At 41.5% G+C, this 14,674-nt stretch overlaps 1 long non-coding RNA gene across 2 annotated transcripts in view; it reads left to right on the forward strand.

Moving 5' to 3' along the window:
- LOC110477926 (uncharacterized) overlaps positions 1–14,674 on the forward strand; it is a 99,382-nt gene that overhangs the window by 32,798 nt on the left and 51,910 nt on the right. For both annotated transcript variants that reach the window (XR_013339703.1, XR_004148012.2), the window contains exon 2: positions 7,068–7,147. This is a non-coding gene — a long non-coding RNA (uncharacterized LOC110477926). The remainder of the gene's footprint in view (positions 1–7,067; positions 7,148–14,674) is intronic.

Genomic DNA, 14,674 nt, shown 5'->3' on the forward strand with positions numbered 1-14,674 from the left:
TAATTGACATGCGTATTCATTCTGATTATGGAAAAAGGTAAATGCAAAGCAGTGATGAAGGAGACTAGTGTAGACAACTATCAGGAAATGTTAAGAGTTTTATTAAAAATAAATGCTTTCATAGCATTTAATGCTACATAAACAGTGTTTGGGTAGTATTTTACATAACAGATCAGGATTCTTCATTTCATTACTCACTTGCTCTCTTTGGAGACATTTGGAAATAGTGCTCACAGCAGGTGTGCTCACAACTGTAATGTGAGTAGTAAGAAATCTACCTCCATACAGTGCACTGTAACAGGCCCTTGTTTGGCTGTAGGCTTGACTGCTTTTTATGCTAAGCATTAGCTGGGCAAAAAGAGATCATCCTGGTTTTCCACAGACCCTTAGCCTGAGGTGGCTACAACACCATCCAAGCTTTTTTACATGTAATTTTCTACTAGCTGCTTGTTGGGGATCCTAATAGAGAAATCGGCTTCTAATCTTGCAGGGACTGAGATTTTTGAACAACATTCCTACAGACATACTGAGAGGCAAGAAAGCCAAGAGGGATTATGAGGTGGATCTCTGACTGTTTATGAAAGGGGTTATAGACCATGTTTTCTGCAGCAGCAGCCAACCGTGATTGGTGGCTCAGGAGTTTCTTTTTGTTTGCTGAAGCAAGTTTGTCCAAACTCAAAAGGACCAATGTCTTCTCAAAAGCTTCAGCTCCTTTCTGGAGGCCAGCAAAAGCTATCTGAGGTGTAGGTTGCTGCTGCTGAAATCCAGGGCCAGAACTCAGACCAACTTTTGAGGTCCTGCCTCTTCTGCTGGATTCCTTCTCCTCCTGCTCCCACCTCAGACTCACAAAGTAGTCTTGGGAGAGCCAAGTAATGTGCACATCACATTTTCGCATCTAAAACAATAGGCAAAACATTGCATAAACCACTCTGATGAAGGCAATGATGCTTGATTAAAGTATGGTAGGTGTGCCAATCATTACTGCAGTAAGGCTGCACCACAGAGTCCACTGCTTGGAAGGCACCAACCCAAGCAATTCTAAAGTCTCAGCTTGCTCTGCTCTAAAGACTCTCATTGTGTTCCCCTGACCCCCTCTTCTATCACTGGAGTTATATTCCATCACACCAGCTCTGTTTCAGGTGGAAAGCAGAATGCCTTTAAAAAGAAAGAGAAAAAGGAAAGCAAAAAACAGGACACACCTATGCATTTCACATGTGACGTCTACCCGCCTCCTGCCATATACCTACAAAAATGTTGAGCTCATTTATATATAAATTAAAACACGTTTTCATCACTTGTAAATAGGAAATGAAGTCACAATCCTCGAAATTATAATGGCAGGCACACAAAGACAGTTGCTGGCACGGAATTCAATTAACAGATAGCAATCACCCTTGGGTGACTGTGTGAGGTGGAAATATACAGGCATGCTAATAAGTAATATCTTAAAGCCAAGGCGTTTATCAGCCAGCAGCCAGACATGGGCACAAGTGTGGGCAGACAGCACTGCTCTGGGATATTTAATAAAACCTGCTCTCTTCACTTGAGGATTTGTGTTTAATCATTTGGTAACATTTTAGAAACATCTAGCCTGGGAAGCTTCTTAAATGGAAATGCTTAGGTCAGAAAACGTAGAGAGTTATTTACTGATACTAAAATAGCCAAAGGAACAGAGTGGATTCTAGGTAATATTAACAGAATGCTTTGTTGCCATCTTTTTGACCTTTTAAGTTTCTGGGGTATGCCTGCTACATGAATCACAGCCTTATCTAGGTAAACATGCAGGAGGCGTTCATTAATACTGGGAAAGTGAATGATTGAAATGCTGTTCAAAATATAATTTTAACTCTTCTTTGCTTGGTTGAAAGCCTAAAGCTAAAATAGTTTTCTTCTAAGCTCCTTGAACTTTAATTTGCATTGCATTTTGGCCTTTCAAAGGCTTCAGGCAGGCCAAGGTATGTCATCTGCTCAAAGATGTTCAATTTAAACTTTCTCATCAGGGCTCTCTTTGTGGCACAGCAGTAGGGTGAACTCACAGGGCTGTTTTGCATGGCTAAATACCACTGCTTAGAGGAAAGGCAAATCTAGTAGCAAAGTCATGAGTTTCTTTAAAGGAAGGCTGTTCAACTTAGGGAGACATTTGTTAGGAGTTTCATAAAGAAGAAATGTAAGGGATGGTGTCAGTACATTCTTGGGTAACTCCCCAGGGTTAAAGGATTCATAAAATGAAAGTGGTTTGGAGCAGGACACAGGAGGCTGGCCAGCCTAGTGATGGGACATGCAGGAAGCAGCATATGTCAGCCATTATCAAGGAAGGCAGGAGAGTGCTGGCTGTGAAGTAGACACTATTGCTAGTACGTGCTCTTACTGCTTTTGCTTTCAACTCTGGCCTGGGTATGCAGTTGTAAGTTTTGTGGTCATTGGCTCTGCCCTGGCTACTGGGCTGGAGACAGCAGAAAGTCTGTGGTGCCTTCACTCTCGCTGAGAGAGAACACCCCTCTGGGCACACTGCCTCAGCAGCCTGCACTGTCCCTCTCACTGGTGTGGCTGCCTGCTTTGCTTTTTTTGGAACATTTCTGCTGCCCATGCAGACTCTGGTGGCCACCAGTAGTTGTGTAGCAGCTGAAGCAGTGAGGTCATTGCTCAGTTTGCAGAGTCTCAGTCATTTTGCCTTCTCAGAGGAATCATCAATAGGTGGGCTGAAGCAAATGTTAGAGATGGGCAGTGACATGCATCAAGCACCCTCTAACAGGTGCTCTCACTACCTGCTCCCTTTTCCCCTGGGGATTCACGTGACTTACAAATCAGTGGCCAGACCCTCTGCCAGCCATTTTCCACACTGCTGGCACACAGCCCGGCCTGGGCTCTGCTCAGGAAGCTGTAAAGTGGTTCTGAATAGCTGCTGTGAAGCTGTCCCTGTGCTGCTCCTGTCACAAAGAGTTTTCAGTGCCGCCTCACTAATGGATGGGTTTCTCCTATACAGAGTGCTAAACAATGCAGTGATACATTCAGGTTTTATTAGTGTGAGTTTAGCGTGGCCGCATTATTCATAATGGAAACAGCACAAGAGAACTGCACTGTTCATCCCAAACGCGAGACCATAAATCCTGCGAGCCACGCAGCACCGTCGAATGATGTGTTTGCACCACTTATTTAGCAGGAAAGCTATTTGTAGTCTCTCTGTATGTAAACCCAAGCTGTCTTAATATTGCAAGCCCAAACTGTGTTGGAGGAGGTAATAGCAACAAAAAAATAGCAACCAGTACATTTTAGAAAACTCAGTTGTGAGTCTACGATACCAGGGCTCAGCCCCCGCTACCAAGTGAGAGGGGAGCAAGTGCTGTGCATGGGTGCTCTGGTGAGGGGGCTCAGCCCTTGCCCATCTCTGGGCTATGACAGGGGCGTGCTGTGTTTGCGTCAGGACCTGCTTTGCTGAGGAGTGTGCATTGTGCATTTGTGTGGGACATGGCGAGGCTTCGTGCTGCTGCTCGCTTGGTTTGCTTTCGCAGAGAGCAGCTGCAGCAGTGGGGTGTGTGAGGAATGCCCGGTGGAGGTACATTAATGGCCTGAGTGCCCCATGTAATGGGTAAACTGGTCAAGAATGAAAGAAAATAGCAATTTACTGTGATGAGGACACATCACCTGCCTAACATAAATCAGGCTTTTAGGTGTCAGGAAGCAGTACCAGCTATATGCTGATTTGAGGTTATGTGTTCCTTGGGAGACTGAGCCAGAGGGAGTCAGCCTGGGCTCATGACGAGGAGCAAGAAGTGCCTTGGGAGGAGGTAGGCTGAAAGCACTGCCTCCCTTCATGTAGGCTTCGTGTGGCTGTGAGGGAGATAAAGCTGACTTTTGTGTGCTTCTGCATTCAACCTAGTGACCTAGAAATGAAGGGCTACAGAAGCTATTGCCTGCCTTTTAAACTACTGCTTCTTGCAGAACTCCTGTCACCCTGCTTCCATTGGCCTTTGCCAGGCCTGGAAGCTGGGCAGTGGGAACCCTGTGGCCTAAGCACTGTTTCTTTGATGCTGCACAGCACTCATTGAAGGAAATGTTCACAGGAAGATTCAAACACATTTTAGATGTGTCTATTATTAGTTGACTCAGATGCAATGGCTCAGGGAAATTACTGATCAGGTTCCTGTTGCATTTTCAGGAAATACTGCCTGAACTTGTGGGAACACCTTCCTTCTCTCCTCCCCCATTCTCTCCTGCATCCATGCCCTCTCCAGTATGGCCATTAAAGCAATTCATGCTGGGCTGAGAGAGGAATCTCTGATTTCCTAAGGCTCACCTCTGAAGCAAGCTCTCTGCACTCCTCCAGCTGCTTTGTTCACTGTTGGTATTAGCACTGGAAATGCTGACAGTAGCTGCTAAAAGTTAAATGTATTTGTAGAAAATCAATAGTGTAGTGGCCCGTTCTCCCTTTCCCCTCAACTTCTCGGGGGAAAATAGCCCCTGGATACATGAAGAATATGAGTTCACATTTCTCCATCTCAGAACACATGCATTTATGCAAGAGGCTTAAAGGATATCTTTTATGATCCTGGTACAGTGACACTTCTCTTAATTCAGTGCTTGGAAGAGTGACAGAGGCTTCTGGAAGTGTTAGTTATTATGCAGGGCATGTGTTTTAAAACCTTAAGTACCTTGATTGTCTCTCACATAGCTAGTGCTGTCAGCAGTTTGCACAGTGCTTTTATGTGCGTTTTTCTTCCCTGAGACACCTGTGCTAAGTTCAGAACTGATTCTGCTTCTGAAGCAATTTATTAAACATCTTCAGTGCACCACTTCTGTGAAGAGGTCAATTTGTTCTTTCTGCCTAGAGATGCAAAACTCTGGGCTTCAGTTGGTAAATGCAAGTATTAGGTGAATTTCTCATTGTTTAACTTGCGCTATCCTTCAATCTACTCTCTCTAGTGATCCCTTCCTTTAACATAGGAATTTATTATTCATGAAATGTGGAGACATGCTACTGTACCAGTACTCCTGTCTAGAGCAGGTGCAGTTGGGTAGCCTGGCACGAACACACTCTGCTCTTCACCATCTTCTGGAGGACACATTTTCCAGATGACTGAAAACATCTGTTTCTTTCTCTTATGTTCCTTTGTCTTGCTCGCAAGATGCCAGTGTAGTGGTGCTGGGATGGCACACGTTCATGTCATGAGGTTCTGGAGCACAACCAGCCTGAAGCTGATCCCTAAGGCAGCTCATGCACAGGCTGCTGGATACATGTAAGGAGCCTCTGGCTTTCAGTTCCCTCTGAGGTGGCCTCCCTGGAGGTTAAAAACAGGACTCTGAGAAGGAGTCCTGCCCCCAAACCAAATTTTGCAATGATTTTCTGTGTCTTAGTGCTTGCAGGTCTTCAGGGTGGTGTTATCTATACATACTCACCCTCAAAGGTCCAAATGCCTCTATGTATTCTTGTTTGTGGGTGGGTTTTTTATTTTTGCTTGCTTTGTTTTTAATTTGGATATTTCTGATATGCAAATTGACCTGGATCACATCTATACATACTAGATACAACAGGTTTAATATTAAAATACAAATTTTAGGTATGATGAACTGGATTCAAATTAAAACTTACTTTGCAAGGCTTCTGCATGGACTTTTCCCCCCCTCTTTTTTTCTGCCACACATCATTCTTATCATTGTTCTGGGATCATTTTTATCTTGCGATTCCAGATAGGAATATGGCTCATGGTGTTTGGCTAGACCATCAGTTCTGGAGGGAGCACATTTGCTGAAATAAAAATTGGTAGCTATTCCTAAAGTTACCCCTTGAACCTTGGTCAATCTTTAATAAGTAGACCTGAGGCAGCAGAAGTAAGAGGGACCATTTCTGTTGGAATATCAAATTAAACTGTAATGACAAGACAAGTATGGATTTACAAAGTTGATATTTCCCCTGAACAGTGAATATTTTGGTAAAATTCTTAGACTACTTATTACAGAAGTTGTTACAGATTTTTGGTAAGATTTTTATTTAATGTGATTTAATTTAATTTTCTGGACTGTGTTTTGCATACAGTGTGATTTCTTTCAAAGTTGTGGTTTTTTTTTGTGGGGAGGGTGTTCTGTTATTTTTTCTTACTTTATTTTTAATTTTTTTTTTCTTAGACAATGTCAGACTGAATTTAAGAAGTAAAACTGATTACAAAAAGTATTTGGAGAGCATTAATCAGTGGGAACTTGAGAAATAGCAGACTGTCAGAGCTAGTGATACAATATTTTTCTTCTTTCTTTTATCATAGAAAGGGCCTGTAGAAGTACATACTTGAATCACTAAAAATGTCCAGTTCTCAAGAATACTGACCAACTTGGTATTCTTAGTTTTGATTTAAATGAAATATTTTCAGCATGTGGTTCATTTCCAAACAAATAAAAAAAAAAAAAATCTTGAACCATAAATGATGCTTCACATTTCCTGTTGGAAAAAGATTTCAGAAGCTCATAAAATGTCTCCAGCCCTTACAATATATCAAGTCATATTAATTTATGGTAGTCAATGATCAGTCAGAAAAGATGGAGGAGAGAGATGGAAAGCCTATAATATTTACGTTCTTTCAGAACTGTATATCAGAGGGTTGCTTTTTTTTTTCTTTTTTTTTTTCCTCCTTTATGCATGACTCAGGCACATAATCTTTTCTTTCTTGCTTCAGGAAAAAAAAAGGAAAAAATGAAAGAAGGGGAAAAAATATACATATTTGTATTATATTATGTTCTCCAAGTAGCAAATTCCCTCTGCCTGCTATCTGTGGGTGTGCAGCCCTTCCTCAGGAACATACTGTATCTCCTGAGTTCCTGTGTTTGTGATATCACTGTGCTTTTGCTCTGAAGAACCATGAATGGGGCCATTATGAGGGGCCGACAGATAATTAAGATTCTGAGAGGGGTATGCTGCTAAAAGAGTGTTTAGTGAGGAAATTACAAGGCCAATAAAAAAAAAAAAAGTCTTTGCGAGTTCCAATTGTATTCTTTTCTTCAGTGGGTCTAATTTTTCAAGGTCTGGCTGGATCATGATGAAGTTTTCTTTAATCCTTTTTTTTTTTTCCTCTCTACAACAGGAGCCGAGGCTGGAATGTAAGTCCAAGTTAATGAAGCAGCCTCAAAGTTGAGGAGGAAGAGAATAAACTGCAGCTCTGAGGTACAGACCATTGGAGATTTCTCTTTCAAACCTTGCCTTTCCCACTCACTGGAGTTATTTGATTTGGAAACAAGATAAGAATTCACAATATCTGATTTGTAGAAATAACCTGGAGGAAGGAAAAACAGTCAGAAATACTAATTTCAGATATAATTTTCATCTCTCGGTTTTCTAAAAGTCTTTCCCATCTCTAATATCATTAAGCAAATACAAAGTACAGATTTTGGGGAAGTTGCGCACCGACTGACAAATGGATCTCCAAATAGCCCACAGTTCAGCACTTCTTTTTCTGTCAATACTCTGTGACTAGGAAAGGTTTGGAGCATAATTCTCTCCCAGTAATCTATCTTCTCCCTTTCTGTCTCTCTCTCTCTTTTTTTTTTTTCCTAGTAAGAAATAGACCTGGAAATTCCTTGCTGATTTCCCAGGAGTGTTATTCATGCCAGTTTATTTATGTATTTATTATTCAAGTGCAAACTATTGCAGTTCCTTGTGATAAACTGCAAATCAAGCTGATAGAGGCAAAGGGCTGACTGTCACACCAAGTGCTGTAGAGATGCTGGTGCTGTGGCTGCTATTGCCCCTATGTGATGAGGTGTGAGGACAATTCAGCCTCCTTGGTACTCAGGTTTGCCCAGGCCTTGGCTAGAGCTAGAAAAAAACAGTATACTTTCACAAGGATTTAATTGCCTTCAGCAGCACATTTAATACAAGTATGCTTTAACATGTGAGCATAATAGTTTATTGTGTTTAAGTGCTGGAGCTGCCGCTAGGAGAAATCTATATTAAGGCTGATAAGAAAGGGGCAACTTCAACTTGGAATGTGGTCAATTGCAAAAATAAAATATGTCTCTAATATAGCACTCGTTTATAGGCTTCCTTCTTCTTATTCCTGATTTTTCATGACTATTTCTCATAATTTATTCACATCCATGTGCACAGTCCTTCGTTACTGTGTGAAAAACCTACACAAAGGCAGCTCATTGATTACACAGAGGAAAAAGTGAAATTCCTGTCAATGCTTAAAGAAATCAAATTAAAAGAGTTGTCATTTTACTTTATTGACTTAGTATTCCCTTTCATAACAAAGGATAAAAATGTGAGTTTGAAATAATTATGTTCCTTTTTGTGGTATCTTGATTGCCATAAAGGTATGCTAATTTACGCTAGCAGAAGTCCTAATTGCTAATTCGAATGCCATCTTCCTATGCCATCTTGGTAGAGACATAATGTTCCTGTGTTTTTCATGTGACCTTGTCTCATCTGCAAAGCTCAAATTTCATTGCCACTCTGGGAAAGGTTACTGGTGAGAAATGTTTGAGCCTTAAATGGATTCTTAAATTTGAATAGGACCCATTTTTTTATGTGTTGAAAACCAGGCTTAGATCCAAATACCTCAGAAACTTGTGAAGATTCAAACTTGATTTTGACTGAATTGTGCAACTTAAATCTATTTCAAGTACATAATTCTGTGTGCAGAGTGTAAATCCACATGTATATGTGTGTGTGTACACAAAGAGGCACAACATATATATGTTGATACATAACCACACAAATGTACATGTCTTGCTTTAGACTCATACTTGGAAACAGTAAGTGACTTATATATTTTTCACAGGAATTCCATCAGTGTTTACTTCCTTAAAGAGAATTCTAATTTTAGAAGTTTTAAAATAGTTTCTTGAGTAGCTAAATAATTACTGATAGGGAAAAAAACCCAAACCAAAACAAAGGAATCAGTTTCTTTTTTTTTTGACAATTTCTCTCATTGGCCATGAACTAGATTTTAGACATAAATGTAAGTAGGGTATTTTAAATGTTTATTATTTCCTTATCATTGTTCTATATGGAGGTCAGTATAGATTTCAGTTTGAGTAGGACCATGAAATGAAGAAAGCCCTCTTTATATGGCTAATAAAAGTTAAATAAATTTTGGAAGTGTGAAGTAGTGATTGGCGTGGGATGGATGGCAAAACAGGGAATCAAAATGTGGAAATAAAGTAGACATAGAACCATTCTGGTTGTTTTGGAGAAAATCATTGTCTGACTTCTGGTTCTGCAGAAACAAAGCCAGGGTGGCCTGGATTTGAATCCTTTTTTACCAGCAAATCCAGTCTTCAGGATAGTTTGCATAACCCAATACAGCTTTGGCTTATGTCTGTTCTGAATAAGCAGTTAAGAAGTTTGGGTATTTTTCAGTTCTCTGTGGGCTGGCAGAGAAAAGATATGCAGTACAGAGGACTGAAAGAAATTATTTAACTTTTGCTGGCCTGCATGGATGCACCTCCCTGAAGGCTGCAGCATTCAGCCACTCTCATTCCCAGTACAGACTGGTGTACCAGGTAGAAGGTGCTGGTCTCACAGACAGAAATTGTGCAGCGCTCAGTGCTTCAAACACCTGTTTACAGAGGTTTATATAATTTAGGAGCATAATAGAGCTGTCTGCTCGGGGTGGTCTGAACCTGGTGCTGGTTCCAGCTTGGCAGGAATGGCTCAGATGGACATGGGAAAAACAGAGAAAGCAGTCAAGTGTTATATGCCTCCCCGAATCCTTGTTTATGAGCTTGTGCTAAACCTTTGCTGTGCTGCAGACCCTTCCAATGAGAGTATATTTGTGTGTGTTAGCTCACCAAATCACAGGAGCCAAATTTCATCAGCAGATTTGTGGCTGAAGCAGATTTTTATGTGTGTAATTTTTTCCATATGGATGTGACTTTAGAGCAGGACACAACATAATAAAAGGGAGAAAAATCAAACTTTGGCTTAAGTTTGTCTCACCTATGAACATATATAAATTAAAAAAAAAATTGACTGAGTTGTTGAGAAAATGCAAGGCTGATGTTCTTCAGTTTGCAAAGACAACTGTTTGGTTAATACCCGCATTCCAAGGATCTGGACAAGACTTAGCCCTTTGGTGCAAAGTGCCCTGCAAATCCAAGGTATGAGACAGCTTCTGTCTCCAGGAATTTGCCTTCTCTGCTCATAACCTGCAAGGAGGGAGGATATCCTGCCTGAGGCATTGCAAGCGGCTAACTGGAAAGCTGAAAGCAGAACCCGGTTCTCCAGCCCAGTGCCGTGCATGATGAGTTTCACTTTGGATTGGTTACAGTTTTCCCACAGCAGTGCTCTGCTGCACTAATTGAGATTAGGTCCCCATTGCACTTAATGCTTCCTGAGAATAGAGGAGGAAGCAAATTCTGCCATGAAAAGCTCGACAGTTGTAGCCGCCTAATTGATGGGGTTATTTTAAATCCAGTCAGTTAAATTGCTACGGTCACCCTTTATTATAGCCTAGGCAATTTTATTTCAAGTTAGCTTTAATCAATTAGGAATTGATTTTAGCTAAGTCAGTACAAGAACATCTGATCTGGTTTAACAAAATTGGTTTTAGAGAAGTGAAATGGGTGCCGATTCAACATGAGCCCAAAGAAGGCTTGCTTTCTCTTTTTGCCTGCTAATGATCAGGTACAGGATATCCCAGTACAACGCCAGATCCTGCATGGCCTCAGCAGATCCTATCCCAGTCTTAAAACCTGGCAAAATAAAACATACAGAATGGCAGATAATGATGGTTGCCTTAATGAAGGACTCTCTCCTCAGCAACTTGCACTCACATGCACAAGCACATCCTCATCCTGACTGCACTGGTCAGTGGAGGAGCTTTGGGAGCAGCAAGCGACATGCAAGTTAAGAACTTGCTGACTCAGCCTTCCTAGGCTACAGCCCTCTAGGCCAATGAGGCTGCAAACCATATTGGTCTTCCACTATGTGCTTTTAATGCATTTGTTTTCAGCTAGTTTAGTGTTTTCAAGAGGTTTGCAAAGATGGCTGAGCTGGAGGTATGGCAAGGAAAGTGGCTGGGAGCAGGTGGAGGTAGGAAGGGGAAGTAGCAGCTCTGCTTCTTGGCAGAAGTGTGGCACTATATTGTGAAAATGGAAATCCCAGGAGAACTGAGAATTACCAACAGAGATTTTTTAGCTGTGACAGTTTCTAATGATGTCTTGCCTTCAGGGCTATGAAACATTTGCAAGGTTTTATGACACTTTTGAAGCTTATTTCTCCAAATGATTATTCTGATATTTTACCATACTCTAAATAGATATTATGTTTAAAAAAACCCCTTCTCATTCTCTTCAATTTGCTGCTGTTGTTTTTATCATGATTGTTATGAGTTCTCATATAGGCACTCTTATCACTGAATGTTGGACTCTTTCATTTCTGTTCTCATAAATTGTAAGAATAAAGCTACTGCAGTCTAGGACCCACTATTTCTGGTACTATCAGAAGAAAAAAGCAGTATTTCTGCCGAGGATATGTTTCCTTTGTGCTAGAGCCATTCCCGTGCTTGACTTCTGTAGGTACAAGTAGTGTTAATGAGGTGTTAATGTGTATGTAGGCGTCGAAAACATGGATTTGCCTTTGATCAGTCGGTGTTATTTCCCTTTTTATTTCCTTTTTTTTTTTTTTTTTTTCTAACCTCAAAAAGCTGTTTGCACTATGAAAGCCTTCTAACTTAACAGAAATTTTTTCAGGAGCTGAAAGAACTTCTGAAAACAATGTCTAGTGAAACTCCCACTGACTGCAGTGGGGTCAGTACTTCTCCTTTGATTACAATTGTTTGAAGAGCAAAAATATACTCCCAAGGGTTTGCCTACATGCAGTGCTCATACTGCTTTAAATATAGCCTTGAAAGTAGTATATTGAAAGCAGTATATAAACCCTAGTACAATGCAATTGTGCTATTATCAGGAAGTTATGCTCATCTTGTTTGATAGCACAAATGCAGATCAGTGTCATGGTTTGACCACAGTCTCTCCCTATCTGTATTAGTATAACTTCAATGGTTTTGTTTTATTAAATGCACACCTAAGGAGCTAACTTGGCACAGAGACTGGGTGTGTTAGTTTCTTGATTTATAATTATTAACACATGCACAAAATGAAAGCAAGACATTTAAAGTGAGAAAGCTCCAGAAGATAGAAAAAGTATGCTCTCATCTTATTGATGTGGGCTTCCTTATCCTGTTGCCTTTGTTCTCTCTCTTATTCACTCCTGCTGACTTAAAGCAACATCACCTCCTGTTTATCTGAGTCTCATGAAAAAAAAACCAAAACAATTGATTGGGGGGTGTGTGTGCGTGGTTTTCCTAAAGCAAACATGTACAATGTGAAGTTGAAAAGGTTCAATGCTCACGTCTCCTTCCCCAGACTCTCTAGGCATCCACTTAGGACTCTGAGGGCTGGCACAATCATATATTTGAGTGGAAGACTGTGTGGGTTTCTGCATATGTCTCTCTTGGGACATCCTGTTTGCTTCAGTCTTGCCTTCCAAGTGGCCAAGAACAGACTCTACTGTCCCAGGTGCTGCACAGTTAAGCCAGCAGGCAGGTCCTGCTCTCTGCGCAGCAGCCTGAGCCATGGTGTTGGCCTGGCCACAAGCAGCAGAAGGGAGACGTGGAGCTCACAGTGGGAGACAACAGCGTGGTCGCAGCAGCCAGTGTGCTGGCACTGAGGCTGCTGGAGGGCTGAACATGGGAGGTTTCCCAAGAAGAGAAGCTTAAATGGAAAAGGAGGGAAAGTGAAGTGAGAAAGAGAAGCTGAGAAAGATGTATGCTCCAAGAAACTGTGATGCAGGCTGGAGGAAGCAGCCCACTAGCACAAATTGACAACCCAGTCAAAACTGTATAAAAGGCTCCAGGAGCAGCTGGAGGCTCCCAGTGATGATGACTCTGTAGCTTTCCCTCCTGGCTCTCTCTCTTCTACCTCCTGGTTGGGGTCTCATTCAAAATTCAATTTTCTCCCACAGGCCACATGGCAGGAAGGGGAATCAGCCTTGAAACATGGAGAATTGATTTAAAACAGCTAAGCTGGGCTCCCATTCCAAAATCCTACTTTAGAGGATTTCTGTCTCTCCCTTGTAACTATAGAAAACCCCGGTTTGATTATCCTTGCCAAACGTCAGTCAACCTTTGGGAAGTGCTTCTCTTCCTCCTTTCTCCTAACTCCAAAAATGAGGTAGGAGGGTAGGAGAGGTGGCTCATTGCATAAAGCTATGTCCAAGAGTTGTAAAGATGTAGAGTAGCTAGAGGACTGGGTCCCAGGCCCCTGCCTTATCTGCCTATAATGAATCCAGTTCTGCCTGTTTGTGTATGGAAGAACACAACAATGCCTAAAAATAGGAAAGGGAAAGTGTAAACATACTAGCAAAGGAGAAGCACAGCAAACTATGCACATCTCTGTGTATAACTCTTATTTATAAGGTTTTTTTCCCTGACCTTAGGCAAGTCTGCAGCAGCAGAGGTAAATCATGTGGCCCTGGAAGCATTTGCTGTTTCCTACATTAGCAGCAGCTTCTATTTCTTCCTCCCCCACCCAATTTATGTTTTGCTGTCCCATTGGAGTTTAATGTGCTTTGCAGTTTCCTCTATTTTTCTTTTTGAGTGTGTTTTGATTTTTTCATGTTGAAGTCTCTGCCAACAAAAGGTGTCAACCCATTTAACAGCTGCTGGGAGACAAGAGCTCCGTGGATACAGACAGCATGGCAGTGTGGGAGGCCAGACGAGGCATCCTTTGGGCAGGCAAGCACCAGGCAAGCACCGTGTGTCCTTGACATGGCCTCTAGTCCATTTTCCCCTTCAGCTGGGCTGCTTAGAGCACATCATAGATGATGCTTGTTTTTGGAATGGGAATTTAGTGCTTTGGATGTGAAAGCATGCTGTATGTTTTCACACCTGAAAGCTCTTCAAGGAGAGATCTGGGGTCTTTCCTTTTATGCGCATACATTGAACTTTCTTTGGCTGGCTTCAGACTATTCTTTTTTAACCACATATGGTGATTGCTTCCAATGTGTGCTTATAGAAACTGGAGACATTTACATTCCTAGTTTAGGGAAGACTTGACAGATATTTGATTTGAGTTGGTTTGTTATTCCTAGTTCTGGTTTATTGCAATCACAGTGCCTACTGCTGTATCTCTATTGATTGCAGACAGACATCCTGAGGGATAACTGTCTTCCCTTTCATTTAAAAAGGAGAAAAAAAGGCATGTATCCAGCCCTAGTACTTGTGAAGACAGACACAAATACCTAATGCAGACTGTTTGATGAGACTGAAAGTGTGTCACTGTGAGTTCTAAAATGTCATCATTTATTCACCCTGACTTCTTTGTCATACACTGAGGTACCCACAACACTAATGTGCAGAACTGTGCTGAAAAGGCTGCAAAAGAAGAGTAACTGCAAGTTTTTTGGGTTAAACTAGCAGGAGAATGCTGAAGTGAAACCCTGAAGGACACCCAATCTGAATTCAAAACTCTGCTGACTCTATAGCAAAATTGCATCTGACATCCCCTGCTCACACTCCCTTATTTCTGTCCAGACAGACAAATTCCTTTTGACCCCTGGATTTAGCAGGTTTGGGATAGTTTCCTTGAGCCTTGTCCAAAGAAGAAACAAGGAGATTTAGTTTATATTTGCATGTCTAGAGCACAAGAGTCCCTGTGAGTTTCTCTGGCAGCCCAGATTTTTTTC

This window comes from Lonchura striata, chromosome 3 (assembly GCF_046129695.1).
Source record: "Lonchura striata isolate bLonStr1 chromosome 3, bLonStr1.mat, whole genome shotgun sequence".
NCBI lineage: Eukaryota > Metazoa > Chordata > Aves > Passeriformes > Estrildidae > Lonchura > Lonchura striata.